Source organism: Orycteropus afer, unplaced genomic scaffold (genome assembly GCF_000298275.1).
Source record: "Orycteropus afer afer isolate SDZICR_OR568_19922 unplaced genomic scaffold, OryAfe1.0 scaffold00090, whole genome shotgun sequence".
In the NCBI taxonomy this organism is placed as follows: domain Eukaryota; kingdom Metazoa; phylum Chordata; class Mammalia; order Tubulidentata; family Orycteropodidae; genus Orycteropus; species Orycteropus afer.
This window is the reverse complement of record NW_006921677.1, coordinates 10,191,324-10,213,212: the sequence shown is the minus strand read 5'-3', so window position 1 is coordinate 10,213,212 and position 21,889 is coordinate 10,191,324.

The window sequence follows — 21,889 nt, the reverse complement described above, 5'->3', positions numbered from 1 at the left end:
TGGAAGGGCCATTTCAAAGGAACACAGGCATCGGTCTCTTACTTAGCTGGGCAATCTACTAAGGAAGACTGGGCAATCTACTTCCATAAAGATTTACTGCCTGGGGAGCCCAAAATTGTAGCAAGTGAGAAGAACATTGTTTAGTGAGCAGTTCCTGGCAGTCTGGTATAGGGGTGGGAAACTACATATTTTGCACTAGGCCTTGGTTTGAAATAACTAATAAAATCTATATGAGGTTCTTTCAGCACATGCTGAACATTTCAACAGTGTGAATTGTTTCCACTTTTGCCTGTTCCATTGAAATGCGAAGCCCCATCCTTTGAAGATAGGCTTGTTAAGCTTACAGAAGCAGTGTGCTTCCCCTAGAATAGCAAAGACTCGTCTGCCTTCAGGTTGAGGAAGGCTATTTGGGACTAGATTATGAAAAGATTTTCTACCCCTGTAGTATGAAAGAGAGGAGCTCTGCTGGTGTAGTGGTTAAGGCATTTGGCTGCTAACCAATAGGTCAGTGGTTTGAACCCATCAGCTATTCCATGGAAGAAATGGGGCAATCTGCTTCTGTGAAGATTGACAGCCTTGGAAACCCAAAAGGAGTCACTATGAGTTGGAATCAACTTGATGGCAGTGAGTTTGGTTTTGGAGTTTGAGTTTGTAAGAGAGGAGCATTGATGGTAAAGTGGTTTAGCACTTGGCTGCTAATTGAAAGGTTGATGGTTCAAACTCCCCAGGCACTTTGTGGGGGAAAGATGTGGCAATTGGATGCCACAAAGATTACAGCCTTGGAAACTCTATGAGACAGTTCTACTCTGTCTTATAGGAATTGACTCGATACCAGTGGGTTTGAGTTCATTTCAATATATAAGATATACTTTATATACACATACACACACACATATATATATATATTTATTAAAGTTTTTGAAATAACCTCAAGCTTACAGAAAAGTTGCACATATAGCACAGATAACTCCCCCCGCCCCAGACAAATTGAGATTAAGTTGCTAACTTATCACTTTTCATAAGGACAAAGACATTCTCCTATATAACCACCACACAATCATTAAAATCAAGACATCAACATCAATAGATTACTACTACCTAATTCTCTGACCCATTAAATGGTCAGTAAATAATGTTTTTCTACAGCAAAAGGAGTCAGTTCAGAATCACACATTCATTTAAGTTATCAGGTCTTTTTAGTCTCCTTCAATCTTCAATTCCTCAGTCTTTCCTTGACTTTCGTGACCTTGACACCACTGAAGATCATAGGCCAGACATTTTATAAAATCTCCCTTATTCTGGGTTTGTCTGACGTTCTCTCATGATGAAATTCAAGTCATGCCTCTTTGGCAAGAATATCACACAGAAGTGATGCTGTATTCCTTTCATTGCATTCTATCAGTGGTGCCTGATCTCAATTTGTCCCATTATTTGCTAACTTTCACCACATGATAAGGATAGTGCCTAAGGCATTTGGCTGCTAACCAGAAGGCTGGCAGCTCAGACTTACCAGCCACTCTATGGAAGAAAGACTGGGCAATCTACTTCCATAAATATTTACTGCCTCAGAAACCCAAAGAGGTCACTATGAGTCAGAATTGACTGGATGGCAGTAAGTTTGGTTTGGTTTTTGGTTGACCATCTGATGAAGTCAAGTCTGCCAGCCTTTTCCTGTAAAGTTAGTATTTTTTCCATTCTAAGTAATAAATACATGGAGTCCTGATAGCACAGTGATTAATTGCTCAACTACTAGCTGAAAAGCTGATGATTTGAATCATCCTGTGAGAAAAAGATGCAGCAGTCAGCTTCAGCAAAGATTACAGTCTTGGAAACCCCATGGGGCATTCTACTTTGCCATATAGGATTGCTAGGAGTCAGAATTGACTCCACGGCAACAGGTTTGGGTTGGGCCAATTAATAAGTATTTTAAGGGAAGTTATTTTGAAACTGAAGGAGCACTGGTGGTGCAATGATTAAGTGCTTGGCTGCTAACTGAAAGGTTGGTGGTTGAACCAACAGGGGCTCCATGGGATCTGCTCCTGTAAAGATGACAGCCTAGCAAACCCTATAGGGCAGTTCTGCTCAGTCACATGGGGTCAATATGTATCATAATCAACTCGATGGCACACAACAATAACAACTTTTAAACTAACATATTGTTTTTCTGTACAACAGACAGTCAGCATTTTAGCTCACCCAAGGCTTTGAAGACATAAGCTCCAGATCTTGTAGGGAAAGAGACAAAACAGATTTCCCAACTAAGCCCCATTTGGATGGGACCCTAGAATAGGGACATGGATGATGATTCACCCAGAAACTCCCAAAACTGGTGAGTTGCAAAACCCCTTGAGGGTAAACAAACAAACAAACAAACAAAAACAGACAATTGTAGGGGGTGGAATAATTGGAAAACATTTTTTTTTAACACTTTATCATTTTTAGTTTCCATCTGGACTTGTGATACAAGATGAGAAACTTTCCTTGATACTGTAGTATGTCTCTCTGTTTGGATTCCGCTAACACTGAAGTCATAATAGCCCTCCAAGAATCAGAAACTGAGCTTGAGAATTTCAAGGGTATGCCTGACAAGAAACTTATGGACTTCCTAGCCAAGAATGTTAGTAAAGAGCTTTTTGTGATACTCTTTTACTAGGAATCTGAGCTCTGGTAGTATTGTGGGTAAGGCATTTGGCTGCTAACCAGAAGGTCAGCGGTTCAAACCCACCAGCTGCTCCATGGAAGGAAGATGAGGTAATCTACTTCTGTAAACATTTACACCCTTGGAAACCCAATGGGGGTCACTATGAGTCAGAATTGATTTGATGGCAGTGAGTTTGGAGTTTGAGATAAGGTATCTAGTGGTACAGTTTTCAATGACTTATCCTATTTAGCATCCTAGATAAAAGTAATGTGAATATTATTTTCATTTTGGAAATATGGTCAATAGACATTGCATGACTTGCCCTTCAGCCCTAGAGCTAAAGCCTAAAGCCAAGTTTCCTGACTTCAGTGCTAAGAAAAAAAACACGCCAGTGAAAGCAAAAGACCTAGGACACCCACATCCACAATACCTTCACCTGTCTCTTGAGCAAAGGGTCCCTTAACTTTCATAAACACTCTGAAATATCTCCTGAGTCCATCATTCACACAATTCTATGGGACCATAATTCCCCACATTGTTATTTCATATGTCATATAGAATGGAACCAAGACTCAAGCTTACTCATCACTGTGAGTAAGAATGACCCTTCTGTAGAAATATATTGAATAAGAATGGTAAAATTTGTTAAATAGTAAGCTATTTTATTCAACAAGCTGCACTTAAAACTCAGAACTCTAGTCCCTAAAATGTCTTTGATTATTTAGTTAGGTATATTTCCATATGAAGATATTCTGATAGGATTATAATCTTAAAAGTTTCCAAGGTTTTCTCCCCACACCCTCCATCTTTTATTAAAAGGTACATCATTGATACTTGTCTTGTTTTACCTACATGATTAAACCCACTGCCATTGAGTCAATTCTGACTCATGGCAACCCTATAGGACAGAGCAGAACTGCCCCTTCATCATAAGTCCCTAGGAAAGCACAATATCTGCTTTTGAGGGATTCTGACATTGGCTTTGATCATTTCCTAAAGATACTGTGCAAATTGGAAGACTTTTACACAATCTTTAACTTGAGACTTTGTTTTCTTTGTTAATCCCAACCTCCAAGCTACTGGAAATGCGTAATATTTCCAAATATATATATCTTTCTCAATTTATACTTACATATCTGTATATATACATATATGTATATGTAATATACGTATGTGTATGCACACATGTGTGTATGAGCAATATCTCAAGGAATCTTGATGAGGTCGTCAACATCTGCTACTAAGTATTATGGCCACACAACCAAAATTCTGGGGGGTAACCAGCTTCAAGTATCATGCTTTCTTGTCAAATCTAATTTCAGTATTTCCCACTAGAAAATATCATTTTGGATATAGTGTAAGAAGGGTGAAGGACACGTTGTTGTTGTTGCTATGTGCTGTCGAGTCGGACCCTACTCATAGCGACCCCTCCTTGGGTTTCCAAGGCAGTATCACTACAGAAGTAGATTGCCCCATCTTCCTTCCAAGGAGTGGCTGGTGGGTTTGAACTGCCAGCCTTCTGGTTAGCAGTCAAGTGTCTTAGCCACTATGCTACCAGACACATGGACACATGGGATTTGTCTTTTCTATTGAGCTGAAGAGAGAATTAGCGGGACAAGTAGAAACCAATGGAAAGAAAGGTTTCAGAAGTGGTCAGCTTAGAGCTAAGGGAAAATTAAGGTAAGAAGTCATGAAGAAAGAAAGAAAGATTAGCTAATAGGTCCAAATAGATCCAACTAGGAATTATGACTGAGTAGAGGTAGGGGCTGCAGAAATGAAGCCCAACATAGCAGGAAACACCAGAAAACCAAAACTGCTATGTGTGAAGTTCCAAAGAGAGTGAGGATGGGTATCTGCAACGGAAGGTAGAATTCAGCTGGACCCCTGGTGATATTTTTACTGACTTCTGTTTATTCTTTCCTGATCATTGCCTCCTTACTTCCCTTACCACCCCAACACACACGCACACACACACACCCCCACACACACACCCACTACCTTAAAGACACATCTTCAAACATAACATATACTGGGTTGGGAAAGAAGAAAAAAAAAAAAAAAAGGGATCTCTGGTGGTGTAGTACCTGAGGCATTTGACTGCTAACCAGAAGGCTGGAGGTTCAAACCCACCAGCCACTCCTCGGAAGGAAGGTTGGACAATCTACTTCTATAGTGATACTACCTCAGCACCCAAGGAGGGGTCGCTATGAAGAAGAGAAGAGTTAAATTCTTTTTGACTGAGCAATAAGACCAAATACAGTGTATCCTGAAGAGAAACACAGTGTATCCTGAAGAGAAACACAAACCACAGAATCCCTCCAGAGTCATGGATAATTACCTCACTTAACAGCCTTCACAGAAAGGTGCAGAATCACCGGCATCACAGAACAAAAGCAGATGAAAGGAAGTGGTCATGCTCAGCTCCAGGCTGCTGAAGGATGAATTTGAATTTTACAACCTTGAGTGCAGGTAAAGGTGACCAAAGTTGGAGATGCTATGAGGGGAGAGACAATCTGAGGAAGTATCTGCTGATATGGATAATCTTTAGAAAATTTAGAGAGGGTTTGTTGATGATTTTGGTGGCTTAGACTCTCTGGCAATAGCTGGACTTGCCTAATGTCTCTGGAGGGCACCATGAGTTTGGTTGTTGTTGTTGTTATGTGCTGTGAGTTTGGTTAGCTCAGGTCAATAAATAGTTTTTAAGCAGAGTGCCTACTAAGTTCCAGGCAGTGTGCTAAGCCTGTGGTTCTTAAACTTAAATGTGACTAGGATTCCCTGGAAGTTAGACATTATCTGGAGAGTTCTTAATTCAATAGGTCTGGGGTGAGACCCAAGAATCCCTGGGTGGCAGAAATGGTTAAACATTCTGCTATTAGCTGAAGGGAGCTCTGGTGTTGTAGTGCCTAAGGCATTTGACTGCTAACCAGATGGCTGGCGGTTCAAACCCACCAGCCACTCCTTGGAAGGAAGTTTGGGCAATCTACTTCCATAGTGATACTGCCTCAGGAACCCAAGGAGGGGTTGCTATGAGTTGGATCCAACTCAATGACAGTGAGTTCAGTTTTGGTTTTGGTTATTAGCCAGAAGGTTTGACATTCCACTCCACCTTAGAAAAAAGGCCTGGTGATCTATTTCTGAAAACCACATGGAGTGTAGTTCTACTTTGAACCATGTGGAGTCACCATGAATTGAAATAAACTCAACAGCAACTTTTTGTTGTTGTTTTGGGTAAGAACACAGATTTTACTTTTCCAATAATTTCCTGCTGATGCTGATGCTGATGCTGGGATCCGGTATAAAAATGATCATGAAGTGTCAGAACCTGTCTGACTTCAGAGCAGATAATGAGAATCAAGATCAGCCTAAGGCTGATTCCTATAAGGCTGGGAACTTCAGAAGATTTTAGTGCAGTATGACTGGAGTGAAGGGTGCATGTGGAAGAGACATGAGGATGGAGGTCAGGTCACTGAGGGCCATATGTGCTCTACTAAGGAGATGGACTTTGTCCTGTGGGCTTTGGGGCATCACTGAAAACTTTTACAAAGAGCAGGAACCTGGTCTGATTTGAGGGGACACATGCTAGGTATTTGCTTTGGAAAATCACGATTAATCCAGTAGGAGCTATGCTTATCATCTTCCGTGCTGTTGGCCCAGTGCTTACTTAGCTCAGGGTCTGGCACATAGTAAGTATTTGTTGACTGAATGGTTGAACAACTGATGAGTGAGCCAATGAATGAATGGGCGGTAGGGATTTTTCAAAGGCAAAGAACTGAAATCATTTGAGAAAAATCACCTGATTGTGAATTAGGAAAATTATATCCAATCAGTAACTAGCTACATGATTGGGAGGAAGTCATCCCATCACTCCATATCTCTGCTTTCTGATCTTTAACATGTAAGGGTTGGATTACACCAAGGTTCTCAACCATGGCTGCATATTTGAAACACTCGAGGAGCTTTCAAAATGTCACTGCTGAGGAGCAAGTTAAGCATCCACAGGGAAGAAACCAGGCAAAGGCAGAAGATGGAAAATTCTGTAAACAAATGACCTGGCTTCTTCCATAAATAAATGGGAAAATAAAAGGAAGGAGAACTATTATAGATTAAAAGTGTCCTAAGAGACATACTGCCCAAATATAATCATGAAATGTGTTTGGATCCTGACTCAAATAGATAAATAAATAAAAAATCCTGATTCAAACAAACAAATAAATAATCATGATTCAAGTAAATAGATAGATAAATAAATAGAGCAATTGTAAAATGACTTTTTAGTCAGTCAGAGACATGTGAGCATGAGATTGGTTATTAGAAGATATTATTAACAGGTTGTTAATTTTGTTAGATGTGGTAACAGCATTGTATGTGTCTGTATTCACACCTATACACGAGCAGAGTCTTTATCTGTTAGAAATACATACAGAACTGTTTGAATCTAAATGGAACGATTCCTGGGATTTGCTTTAAAATACTCTGAGAACAACAACAAATGGGAATGCAAATAGATTAATGGGATTAGAAAAATGATAATTGTTGAAACTGAATTATAGGTATAAGGAGGTTTCTCTTTAGCTTTGTGTATGTTTGAAATTTGACTTAAAAATTGCTCTAAAAATGCTGACATTTGGGTCCTAAACAGGATTAAACAACTAGAATCCTGGATAGGGTTGGGGACAAAGCTCTGGGTACCGGTACTTTTTTAAAGCCTCCCCAATCAAACAGTTATAATGTTGCAGCCAGGGTTAGGAACCACTGGATTTCCAGATGGCTTTTAATTCTAGGCACTCTGGTGGTACAATGGTTTAAGCACTCAGCTACTAACTGAAAGGTCTCCAGTTCAACCCCACCAGCTGCTCTGCACAAGAAAAGACCTGGATATCTGCTCCTGTGAAGATTACATAGGAAACCTTATGGGGTAGTTCCACTCTGTCACATTGGATCACTATGAGAAGGAATCAACTCGATGGCACACAACTACCTTTAATTCTACCAGAATGATTAACCAATAAATAACATAATGTCCTTATTTTTAATCCTGGACATTTACAAAGGCCATCTAAAGAAGGAAGGAGCATTCTCAGCATTTCATGGCATTTTTTTACCCCTTGATATTTTTTTAAATTGTTATTTTGAGACAACTGTACATTTATTTACATGAAGTCCTAAAAAATAATACATTGATTGTACTGGTACTCTTTCCCAGTTACCCCCAATAATAACATCTTACAAAATAATACCACAATTAAGATATTGACAATGATACAGTCAAGATACAGAACATTTTCATCACCACAAGGAAACCTCATGTTGCCCTTTGATAGTCAAAACCCCTTTCCTTTTACACACACTCTCATTAACCTCTAGCAATTGCTAGTCTATTCTTCATTTCTGTTATTATGCCATTTCAAGAATATAATATATAGTGCAAAAGAACAAAGTTGGACCTCTACATTATACCATATACAAAAATTAACTAAAAATGGATCAAAGACTTAAATGTAAAACTCAGAATAAAACATAGGGCTAAATCTTCATGACCTGGATTGAGCAAAGAATTCTTAGATATGACATCAAAAGCATGAGCAACAAAAGAAAAAATATAGATTAAGCTGGATTTCATCATAATTAAAAATGTTTATGCTTCAAAGGACACCATGCAGAAAGTGAGAAAGAAGACAACTCACAGAATGGGAGAAAATTTTGCCCATTATATATCTGTAAGGGACTTGAATCTAGAAAATAATAAAGAACTCACAACTCAATAATAAAAAGACAAAGAGTTCAATTTTTAAGATGTTCAAAGGATCTAATAAACATTTCTTCAAGGAAGATAGACAAACGGTCAATGAGCACATGAGAAGATTCTCAATATTATTAGCCACCAGGAAAATGCAAATCAAACCCACAATGATATACCATTTCATACCCACTTCATACCCATTAATGACTATAATCAAAAAGACAAATAATAACAATCATGCCATCTGAAATAAGCACAGCTTCATTTCTTCCTTTTGGTTTTGCATGATTTTATTTCCTTTTCTTACCTTATTGCATGGGCTAGAACTTCCCACATTATAATGAATAAAAGTGGTTAGAGGGACATCCTTGCTGTGTTCATGATCTAAGAAGGAAAGCATTGTCTTTCACCATTAGCTGTAACATTGGCTGTAGATTTTTTTTTTTTATGGATGCATTATAAAGTTTGAATATCTCTTTAAAGTTTAAAAGAGTTAAGTTGTCATTTTGAAGACTAAGGTGAGCCTGACCCAAGCCATGGTATTTTCAACTGCCTTAAGAAGCTCTGGTGACGTAGTACCCAAGGCATATGACTGCTAACCAGAAGGATGGCAGTTCAAACCTACCAGCCACTCCTTGGAAGGAAGATTGGGCAACCTACTTCCATAGTGATATGCCTTGGAAACCCAAGAAGGGGTCGCTATGAGTTGGATCCAACTTGACAGCTGTGAGAGTTATATGCATGTGAAAGCTGGACAATGAAAAAGAAAGACCAAAGAAGAATTAATGCATTTGAATTATGGTATTGGCAAAGAATATTGAATATACCAAGGGCTGCCAGAAGAACAAACAAATCCATTTAGGATGAAGTATAACCAAAATTCTCCTTAGAAGTGAGGTTGGCAAGACTTCACCTCTCATACTTTGGTCATGTTATTGAGACGGACCAGTCCCTGGAAAAGGATATCATGCTTGGTAAAATAGAGGGTCAGCAAAAAGGAGGAAGACCTGAACTAGATGGACTGACACAGTGGCTGCAACAATGAGCTCAAATGTAGCAATTATTGTGAGGATGATGCAGGACTGGGCAATGTTTCATTCTGTTGTACATAGGGTGTCTATGAGTTAGAACTGACTTCATGACACTTAACAACGACATCAAAAGAAAGTCACGATTTTTCAGAGTATTTTTTTCCCAAAAAAATCATGAATGTGTATCCAATATGTCAAATGCTTTCCCTGTATCAATTGATACAGTTGTGCGTTTTTCTTTTTCAGCCTGTTAATATGCAGATTGCATTGGTTGATTTTCAAATATTGAATCAGGCTTGTATCTCTGGGATACAATTGGATTCCTAACTAGGCTAAATAAATTAGAATCCTGGTTGGGGTAGAGGATAAGGCCTTGGCATCAGCACTTTTTAAAAACTTCCCCCAGGAAATTGTAATGTTGTAGCAGACTTGAGAACCACTGAGTTAGAAGGTGACTTTCCACTGGGGCTCCTCTGACACTACTCCTGTGTGGAGGGGGTCTTCATTACTACTGGGGAAGGGTGGAAATCAAGGCTCCCCATGTGGTCTCTACTAACACTGTAGATGGGAAGTCCTTATCAAGGGTTCTACTCAGCTTTCTCTGGCACTACCCCAGAGAGTTGGGAGAGAGCACCCCATTTTTGCCACATAGAGGATAGAAATCCAGGCTACACGGTTGGTCTTTGCTGGCATGGGTGGGGTGGGTTCGCAGTTTTCTGTGATGTTTGGATGGAGTAGAACAGTTACTACTTAAAATATTTTCTGTCTTGCTAGGTTGCTCCTTTCCTGAACCTCTGACTTGAGAGTGCAGGCTTTTGTTGAGGCATTTTTGGTCAGTACCTATTGGCAATTTGGGGTTGTTGGCTTCTTCAGCTCCAAGTCTGGGGTATATATGGCAAAAAGAAATCCCAGGGAACTCTCCCACTGTGTCATTTCTTGAGTCCTGAGGTCCCTAGCTGGTCTACTTCTCTGCACCTTTCAGATTCTTCTTATATTTGTTTTATATATAATCCCAGGGTCTTTCATTCTACTTAGTGGGAAGAATAGGAAAAAGTATGTCTACTCCATCTTCCTGAAAGCTTCCAATATTTTTAAATTTAATAACTGATATATTCCAAAGACCTAAGCATAACAATACAAAACACTATACATTTTTTGGAATGGTAAAGAGGCAAAAATGAATTGGATATTTCCCTAGAGAAAATGAAAACCACTCTACTGTATCCTGAGCTCCTCTTTGACTATCAAAGATAGTAAAAAATATTTTGGCATCAGCACTTTTTAAAAACTTCCCCCAGGAAATTGTAATATTGTAGCAGACTTGAGAACTACTGAGTTAAGAGGTGACTTTCCAGTGGGGCTTCCAAAAAATGCACGACTGTATCAATTGATGCAGGAAAAGCATTTGACATAATTGGATACACATTCATGATTTTTTGGGGAAATATTTGCCAAAATAGTTTTGACATATTAAAGATCAACATATGTGTGATCTTTTTCTGATTCTGAAATGTCCATTGGTCTAGAATCAGATGATGACCGGCTCTTGACCTTATGACCTAGTTAGCATATCTCTGTTGATTTGTTGTTATTATTTAAAAGCCACCTTTCCTCTGTCTTGAAATATCCTGCCTTACAGCCACATTTCAACATCAGGAGTGACACAGCTTTGCAGCTGGGAAGCTGATGAGTCAGGAAAACTAAAATAAACACATCTGATTCCGAGTCTCCACAGTCCCTGGCTGCTCTGACCCATCCTCCTCTCCATCCTGTGCCTTCATTCCTTTTGACCTTCTCCTGGATGTTTTCTTCTTCTCTTATGTGGTGGTATAGCTATCATTATATTGTCTGCCTAGTTTAATGGACATCAGCTGTCTAGGAGAAGCATCCCAACAGCTGTCTTGTTCAAAAAGAGCCAAAGTAGGTATTGTTGTTAGTTGCTGCAGAGTCCATTCCAATTCACGATGACTCCATGTTTGCAGAGTAGAACTGTGCTCCATAGGGTTTTCAAGACTATGATATTTTGGAAGCAGATCACCAAGCCTGCCTTCCAGAGCAGGCATACAGGGAATGAAATACACAGAGCTGGGGTCCCAGACCAGGATGAGCAACTGAAGCATGACCTGGGAGATCCTTAGGTTGGCTACTGTTACCACACCTTTTGTTCCTCCCCAAGGGGAGTTTGGTAGCACATGGCTCTTTCTTTCACCTCTTCTGTACTTTTTTTCCTTTTTCTCTCTAGGAGCACTCACCAATCTTCGGGTAAGTGGTAGATTTCAAGAAGTGCTATCATACTATTCTTGAACAGAGTAGAGTTCCTGAGATCAAAGGAAGAGCAATGGAGCCATTCCCTCCCTCCCTCAGCCTGGGGTTGCCCTCTGAGAGCCTCAAACAGCCCCAGCAGTGTAGGGATGGCTGCAGGGGGACTGAGCAGCAGGGACTGAGTGTTGTGTATACAGTGCATTAATTGAGTTGATTCTAGAAATGTTCTGAACATGTCTCAGAAAGAACAAAGGGTTGCAGCTGTAACATTTTACCTGCTGAGAAACACTCCAGCTAGATCTTGCCTCTTAGGCTCTGCCACTTCACTTTCAACTTTTTCATTTTTTCATCAGGGATACCGTGGGAAGCACACTGGGCTTGTGGTCACAGGAGCCCAGTTTGGTGCAGTGCCTTTCCCTACAGCCATGTAACATTGAGCAGGGTGCTTTTGTCATTGAGCTGCAGTTTTCTTATGGATAAGAAAATGGGGTTATAGTATCTATTCTATAATAGACTTGTGATTAAACGATATGAAGGAATTATTTATAATTTTGCTGGGTGTGATTATGGCATCATGTTCATCACCCTAATGTTTTTAGGGATGAGGCACTATGTTATCTGCCATCTGCTTTGAAATATTTCAGAGAAAAATAAAAACATAGCGGAACAGGAGGACAAATGAAACAGGATTGGTAAATGTTGACAATTGTTGGAGGGGTGATGATTTAGGGATCTGTTTTAGTATATCCCTACTTTTGTGTTTGATTGAAATTCTCCCTAATTAAAGAGTTCCAAGTGTCTGCCAACAGATGAATGAATAAACAAACTGTGGTACAGCCATATAACCGAACCAAAAACCAAATTCACTGCCATTGAATCAATTCTGACTCACAGAGACACCCATTTTGTTTACAAGACTATAAATCTTTATGGAAGCAGACAGCCTCATCTTTCTTCTGCAGACCAGCTTGTGGGTTCAAACCACTGACATTTTGGTTAGCAGCCGAATGCCTTAAATATCAACAGAGCTTCTTATATCCATAAAACAGAATATTATTCAGTCATAAAGAAAAATGAAGTCCTAATACATGCTACAACATGGATGACCCTTGAAAATATTATGCTAAATAAAAGAAGCCAGATACTAAAAGATGTATGATCCCACTTATATGAAATATTCAGAATAGGCAAATTCATAGAAAGAGAAAGGAGATTAGAAGTTACTACAGGCTAGAGAGAGGGTAGAACAAGTTACTGATTTACGGGTAAAGAGTTTTTGTTTGAGTGATGAAAAATTTTGGAAATACACAGTGGTGGTGATTGCACAACATTGTGAATGTAATTAATGACATCAAACTGTACACTTCAAATATAGTTAAAATAACAAATTTTATATATACATATACCTATGTATATAATACATATTATATATATACCAAAACCAAACTCACTGCCATGGAGTCGGATCCAACTCATAGCAACCCCTCCTTGGGTTTCCAAGATGGTATCACTATGGAAGTAGATTTTAAAAAGTAAGAGAGTAATGTTTATTTTATATTCCAATAGGATCAATAAGATAGTGATAGAAAAATCATTTGAAAACAGTGAGTGCTATAAAAGAAGTTCTCTAAACTGTGTTACTTATACTGAATACCTGTGAAAGGACACATCTCTGCTATTGATTGAATTTGTAAGAGCTGTGAAGCATCAGAGCCATGAACTCATACAAATTGCCATTGTGCTGACTCTGTTTTTGGCAACACCACGTGTCTCAGAGTAGAACTCTACTCCATAGGTTTTCATTGGCTGATGAAAGTACTTTTGGAAGTAGATCACCAAGACATTCTTTTGAGGTACCTCTGGGTGGACTCAAACTTTCAATCTTTCAGTTAGCAAAAGAGCTTGTTAATCATTTGCACCACCTAGGAGCTCTGGTGGTATAGTGCATAAAGTACTGACTGATAACCAGAAAGTTGGTGGTTCAAACCCACTATCCACTCCTCAGAAGGAAGGTTAGGCAAACCTAAGGTGGGGTTGCTATGAGTCAGAAACGACTCAACAGCACATAAAAACGCAACGCAACAGGGGACCAAAAACCATAGGGAAACTCATTCTCATTTCACCAGCTCCCCAAGTGAAAGGAGGACAGACCAAAAGCCTCTTGTGCAGGAAAGTAGAGTTCTGTGTCCACCCCAAAGAGGTTGTCATTGCCTTTCACTCATTTTCCTGTGTGGTAGTTTCTCAGTACAAGTTTAAGGCTACCCTCCATTTTCTGTTGGTTCACTTGCTGCCTCTGGCTGGGAGAGATTTTTCAAATTCCTTTTGTCCTGGGTTCTCCTTGCTTTTGTCCTCAGACATACATATTCAAGAGAGATGATACAGGTTGATAAGAAAGAGGCCCAGACATAGAGAGCTGAGTTGGGTCAAGGCTGTGGGGCCAAGCCAGTAAACCATGTACAGAGACCCCTGGGCTGGTCAACCAATATCTTCGTTTGTCAGGTTTGGCTCCAGACAGTACTGGGTGCTGATTCTCCAAAGATGACAAAGACTGAGTCCCTGTCCCAAAGAACTAGGTAGAGAATGGCAGATAAAGAAATAATTATAACAAGAAATAAATTCCAGAGATAGACATAGTCCACAGAGAATAGATAGAAGTGTCAAAGAAGACTCCTTTACTTTGTCTTTGGGTATTTAGATGTCAGATGGGGTGAGGGACTGTGTAGTGCTCACAGCAGCCTCCCAGAGAGGAGAACTCCTGAACTGAACACAGTGTTCAAAGATGAGTAGGTGGTGGGGAGAAGGAATTGCAGCCAACCCGTGCCACAGTAGTAGAGGTGTGAGATCGCCACCTGGACAGACACTCTTCTTCTACTGCTCTTTGTGTAACCCTTCTAGCAGACAAATTCTGCAATCAAATCATCAATCCCCTTGTCAGACAGTAAGAGGAGTAATTTAGTAGCTGCATCAAGATAACACTTTTAACAGAAATGTTAACAAATGACAATGGTTGTAGAACCACAAAAGGGCCCGGGTAGGTTTACAGAAAGAGGAAAAAATGATTTTTTTTCCCACACTGATTAGGGAAGGACTTTATAACACTCTGACCGTACCCTGGCTACCTTCCAGAATGAATGATATTTTCAAACATTTTAAGATCTTTTTGTTACACTCTCTCACTAACAGGAAACCATGTTTGTTTTCTTCATTCAATTTTGTGCCCATCAGTCATATTTCCTGTGTTTATTTTGGATGTTTGAGCCTGATGGTTCTCCTTGTTATAATTATCTATCTTTCACGATGGAGTCTATTATCTGGTCCACATCAGTAATGTTGGTTTACAAACAGAGCAGAATCCTTAAAAATATTAACGCTTAATACCAAAAGATAGCCCTTTGCTGAAGAATTCTGAGCAGTTTAAATTGTTTGTTTTCTTGCAATGGAACACAGTATGCTCACACAGTAAAGGTCTTTCCTTCCTGTTCCCAAGAGTTATGTTCTTTGCTTCTTTTCTATCTATGCTCAACTGAGGTGGTCTTACCTATTCTCTCACCTTCATCTTTGTTGATGTCTCCCAGTGAATGTCTTTAGCTTCCATCTTTCTCCTGAATTCCAGATTTATCTGTCCAACTGATACTGGACATCTCCATTTGTATATTTGCCAGGTTGGATTTACTCTATTTCTTATATTTTCCAGTACAAAAGTACTCAGCTGCCATGTTGAGTTATTAAAGTCATCCTGGGCTGGTTCTCTGAAGCTCTTCATCTCTTCCTTCTCCATCCAAACCTTCCTCAATGCTGCCCATTACACTTCAGAACATAACCATTTTCTCTTGGGTCCTTGACACTTCTCACCACTTTCTGTTACTCATTGCTCGAGCCTTGATTCAATCCCTATCACTGCTTCCAATGAGATCCCTTTACATTTTTCTATTATGTCTCTGCTTTAAATAAGTTCATTGACTTTCTTCTGCTTCAGGTTAAATCCAAATTCTTTACTGATATACAAGCCCTTTAATACTCAGCCCCCAATCTATCATTCTAGGCTTATATCCCTCTTTTCCATCCCAGTTAGTCAATATCAGGTTGTTTTTTGTTTGTTTGTTTTGTTTTCTTCCAGTTGTTGCCAAGTCAATTCTGACTCATGGTATATGTCTAAGTAGACCTATGCTCCACAGAGTTTTCAAACATTGAGTTTTTGGAAATAGATCACCAGACCTTTCTTCTAAGATATCTGTGGATGGACTCGAACCTCCAACCTTAAAGTTAACAGCCTAGTGCATCAACCATTTGCATCACTCATGAACTACAGTCAGTACTGTAGACCCTGAGCTCTTGGCCATTATCCAAATAGCCCTGTCCTTTCAGACTTTTGCAGACATTATTCCTACCCCCAGATTTCCTTAATTCTTCCCTTCAGTTTTGTACCTTATAAAAATAAAAATTGTATTAGATAATCCCCAGGGTCTTGACCTATTGCTCATTTTTTCATTTACTGATAAATTTTGCAAATATCTCCTGAGCATCTTCTATATGCAATATACTAAGTATAGATCTAGGCAATAGATATACTAAATTAACAGGACAAATAATCCTTGTTCTTACAGAGCTTATGTTGCAGTGGGGAGAGAGACAAAAACAAGTAAAATATGTGGTGTGCTATTCTGTTGAGTGCTATGTAGAAATAAAGCAGGGAAACAGAGGTGGTGAAGGAGGTGGAGAGGTTTTTTATTTCTCCTATTTCCATAAAATGAGTACAAGTTGTATTTTCCTGTCTGTGTTAGTTTCCTGCCATATGAAGATGATACAACCTGGCTTTCTGAAAGTAAAGGTAACTTGAAGTGCTTACTGATGAAAATCAAAGACTACAGTCTTCGGTATGGATTACACCTCAACATAAAGAAAACAAAAATCCTCACAACTGGATGAATAAGCAGCATCATGATAAACAGAGAAAAGATTGAAGTTGTCAAGGATTTCAATTTACTTGGATGCACAATCAACGCCCTTAGAAGCAGCAGTGAAGAAATCAGATGTTGTATTTCACTGGGCAAATGTGCTGTAAAAGACATTTTCAGAGTGTTAAGAAGCAAAGATGTTTGAAGATGAAGGTGTGCCTAACCCAAGCCATGGTATTTAGAATCACCTCATATGCATGTGAAAGCTGCATAGTGAATAAGGAAGACCAAAGAAGAGTTGATGCCGTTGAATTATGGTGTTGGCAAGAAAATACTGAAAATACTATGGACTGCCAGTAGAACAAACAAATCTGTTCTGGGAAAAGTGCAACCAGAATGCTCCTTGGAAGTGAGTCTGGCCAGAGTTTGTTTCACCTACTTTGGTCATGTTATTAGAAGGAAGGATATCATGCTTGGCAAAGTAAAGACTCAGCGAAAAAGGGGAAGACCCTCAACAAGATGGATTAACACAGTGGCTACAATGATGGGCTCAAGTATAGCAGGGATTGAGAGGATGACACACGACCAGTCAGTGTTTTGTTCTGTTGTACATAGGGTTGCTATGAGTCAGAGCAACTTGACAGCACCTACCAACATTAGTTTCTTGGGCTGCCATAAAAGTACCATGAACTTGATGGTTTAAAATGAGAGAAATTTTTTGTCTCATAATTCTAGAGGCTAGAAGTCTTAAAAAAAAAAAAAAAAGGTGTCAGCAGGGACTTGCTCCTTCTTCAAGCTCTGGAAAAGGAATCCTCTGTTTCCTTCAGTTTCTAGTGACCCAGGTATTCCTTGGCTTGTGATAGCATAACTCTAATTTCTAACTCTTTCTTCACATGGCCATCTTCTCTGTGTGTTTCTGTGTTCTCTCCTTTCCTTATAAGGACACAAGTCATTTAATTTATGGCTTACCTTAAGTCCAGGATGATTTAATCTCCAGATCTTTAACTGATAATCTCTGCAAAGGGCCTATTTACAAATAAGTTTGTCAACTAGTTGGAGCTGTTTGTCAACTTGGCTGGACCACAATTCTGTGTGGTTTAAGCAGTTGTAGTGTGGGTTATTCCCATGATGGGATCAGATGTATATGTTTTGAGCAGCCAGCCAATTGAAAGGGAGTTTCCCTACAAGTGTGGCCTGCTTCCAATATATTTATGGACTTCATGGAAAAAGAGACACTCCTCTGTGTCCACGAGCAAACAATCCACCATTCAGCCTGGAGATTCGGGATTCATCATTCATTGGAGTCAACAGCTAGTATACTGCCTGTCAACCTTGAGCTTGTCAGCCCCTGCAGCTGCGTGAGTCAGGAAAAGCCTCCAGCTTGACGTTTGATCCAAGAACTTGGGACTTGCCAGCTTCTATAAGTATGTGAGCCATTTTCCTAAGATAAATTTCTCTTTCTCTGTATGTATATATAAGCTTTACTGCTTTTGCTTCTTTAGAGAACCCAGCCTAACACAGTCACATTCTGAGTTGTGGGTAGACATGAATTTGGAAGGAGGTGGAGAGAATACACTATTTAACCCACTACATGTTCTAGGCTGATGGTGGATTAAAGGCTTCCTTTTATTTTTGCAAAGGAATTGACTGTTTTAAAATCAAATTAAGCATAGACATGATTCTGAAATCAAACTATTTCTACTTACATAGCTCTTTCTTTTTGGCTCTTCAGTAACTCAACGAGTCATCACTGTACACCATCATTACAGAGACTTTGGGACCTTTGCTGTGTAGCCAAACACTCCCTCATAAGGCAAGAAGCTCTTTTGTCTTTCCTCAACCATGTTTTTGGATACTGAAGGTTAAAGGGAGAATAGAGAATCAGATCAATAGCAACAGTAGCATGTGGGATATGACAAAATAGGGTTCGAAACTTATTTTTCATTTCTACTCCAAACAAAAATAAATATATCTCACTCAATAATAGCTAATGTACTTGAGCACAATAACTAACAAACATATGAGGTAAGCACTATTAACATTCTCATTTTATAGATGGAAAATAAAATCCTGAGGCTCAGATAAGCCTGTGATTATCCATACCAGGGATAATTTACAAACCAGTAATGGGTGCATTGTGATTATTTAGAAGAATTACACATATTTCAAAGCCTTTCTTAACTTCATGTCCTTAAAATTGAATTTAGAATTTCTACACCTATTTTCAACTAAATACAGCTCATAAAAGTATTTATAAGAAATCTACTTGTGAATTCTGGTAAGATGGGGAATAGGCAGAAAGACTGCACAGACCCTCTTCAACAATGGAAAGGGGAATCAGTGAACACAGATACAGAAGATAATACTGGACCCCTGAGCTTTGAAGGGAAGAACATAGAAGTGGACTAAACTCCAACTAGCAGGAGAATTTGCATTAGAACACCAAAAAAGGGGACATACAGAGCTGCAGTCTGGCTGCGATCCTGACAGCACAGACAACTTGGATATTGCCAAGTGGTGGTAGGACCTAAGAATTAACCTAAAAATCAGCCCTGCTAGCCAGAGACTTCACAGAGGACTGCTCTGGTGACTAGGGAATAAAAGGGGAAGCAGTGAAGAAGAAGGGGGGCTGAGCCGTGGACTTTTGCCTGTCCAGGACACAGCCATTTTGAATGTTTACAAGTGGCTTGACCATTTTGGATATTTAAAGCGACAGCATTCTCCCAGATTCCAGGGACTTAAGAATAGGCTACAGTTGCCAGGAACCACAAGGACATTCTGGACGCAGAGGGCTGGAAAGGTGCAACATTCCCCTTGTTACTCTTATATCCCACACCCTCTTGGTGAATGGAGGTGTGGCCATCCCTCACTCCAACTCACCTTCTAGGCTGGCAGGAATTCCATCCCAGGCTGTATGCTCGGAGGGAGCCTGGGTGCCCTGTCCCACCTTGCCCTGATTTTTTTTGTGTTTTCATTTTTTTAGTTTGTGTGTTTTTATCCATTTTGAAACTACCCCTATTATTATAACTTTTGTCCTTATTATTATTATTGATTCTTCCCTTCCCAGGTTCTAGTTTTCAGCTTTTTTTCTTTTCCCTATTCCTGATTCCAATTTTCTTTTTCTTTCCCATGGTTAACCCTGTTCCTTGTTTTTCTTTTTGTGTTTTTCCCATTTTTTTCAACATTATTCTCCTTCTCTACCTTTTTTTCTCTTATTGTCCTCTGCCCAGATATTGTCATTTTTTTTGTTTTGTTTTGTTTTGTTTTTGTTTTTTTCCTTTTTCTCTTTTTTTGGTTACTGTTCCTGTGTGAATACTGGGTGTGTTTTTGTCCATTTGTTTTTACTTTTTTGATGGTTATTCAAATGTTATTTTTGTCTAACTGAGTGGGAGACAGCAACAGTCCCCATACAACCCAACTACACCCACAACTCCTACACCTTCACTGAGTGAGAGTCACCACCTACTTCTTCACCAATGGGCTAACAATAAGCAACCACCAAGAAGAGCCTGACTCACTCTTGGCTGCTCTTCACAAACAGTTAACAGAGATCTAAATACAACAACATCACGATGCCTCGGAAACAACAGACCATCACAGTCCACACAAAGAAGCAAGATAAAGTAGTAGAAGCAAAGGAGCAGGATACAGACCCAGAGCACATCCCTGAGGAAGAAGCAGCATTGGAACTCTTTGATAAGGAATTAAAAAGAATTATATTTAGGTATCTTCAAAGGATTGAGAGATCAGTGAAAACACAGACAACACCCTAGTAGAATTTTTGAAGAAAATACAAGAACAAAATGACAAAAAAAAAAAAAAGAAAAATTAGAAATGATTCAAAATCTACAGATAGAAATCCAGAAGACTGATACTAAATTTTCAGAAATAGATAACACATTGAAAGGGCAAAGGAGTAGAATTGATGCAATAGAAGACAGAATTAATGAGATTGAAGACAAATACCTGAATATTTGGAAAGAGATCAATAAGAAAAAAAATCAAAACAATGTGAAGATAGCCTAAGGTTCATGTGGGATACCATCAAAAGGAATAACCTACATGTCACTGGAATTCCAGAACAGGAAGAGAAAAATAAAACCACTTAGAAAATTGTCCAAGATTTGTTGGAGGAGGATTTCCCTGACATGATGAAAGATGAGACTATATCCATTCATGAAGTCCAACAAACCCCAAACAAGATAGAGTCCAATAGAAAATCACCAAGACATATCATCAAACTCATCAAAACCAAAGACAAAGACAGAATCCTGAAAGCAGCATGAGAAAAACAAAGAGTTAGTTACAAAGGACAACCAGTAAGAATAAGCTCTGATTTCTCAGCAGAGATCATGCAAGTGAGAAGGCAATGGGATGTTATATATAAAACCTTGAAAGAGAAACATTTTCAACCAACAATTATATACCTGGCAAAATTGTCCCTCAAATATGATGCTGAAATTAGGAGATTTCCAGATAAGCAGAAAATAAGGGAATTTGTTAAAACCAGACCAACATTACAAGACATGCTAAAGGGAGTCCTTTGAACACAGAACCAAAAATAGAAAATAACAACCGACCATTAATACACAAGATGACATAACCCAGAAACCACAGCTATGGACATATCCAAAGTGAAATAAGTCTACAAGATTGTAAACAGGGAACCAGAGACATCAACTGGCAAATGATGACAACTAAAAACCAAAACAAGAGAAAATACTGTGTAGTTACAGAATTTCTAAGTGGTGAGGAAGTCAAGAGAGTTGCAAGATAGAATGGACTATTCTAAACTTGAGGAGAAAATTATAAATCACAGGGACCTCAAAGAAAAATGATAAACCTTCACATCACAATAAAAAAGAGGACAAGCATAAATATTCAGCAAATACTAAAACAACACCAACAAAGGAAATGATAACACGATCCATAAACATAATGAGCTCAGCACAGAAAATAATATGGAACAAAGAAATCAGGGACACCATGAAAAAACACATAACAAAATGACAGCAACCAATTCATATTTGTCGATAATAACATGGAATATTAATGGATTAAATGCACCACTCAAGAGATGGAGAGTTGTAGATCGGCTAAGAAAACAAAATCCATCAATATGCCGTCTGCAGGAGACATACCTTAGAGAGAAAGACAAAAATAGAATAAAAATCAAAGGTTGGAAAAAGATATATCAAGCAAATGGCAACTGTAAAAGAACAGGAGTGGCAATATTAATTTCTGATCAAATTGACTTTAAGACAAAAACCACCATACGAGACAAAGAAGGACATTATATAATGATTAAAGGATCAATTGA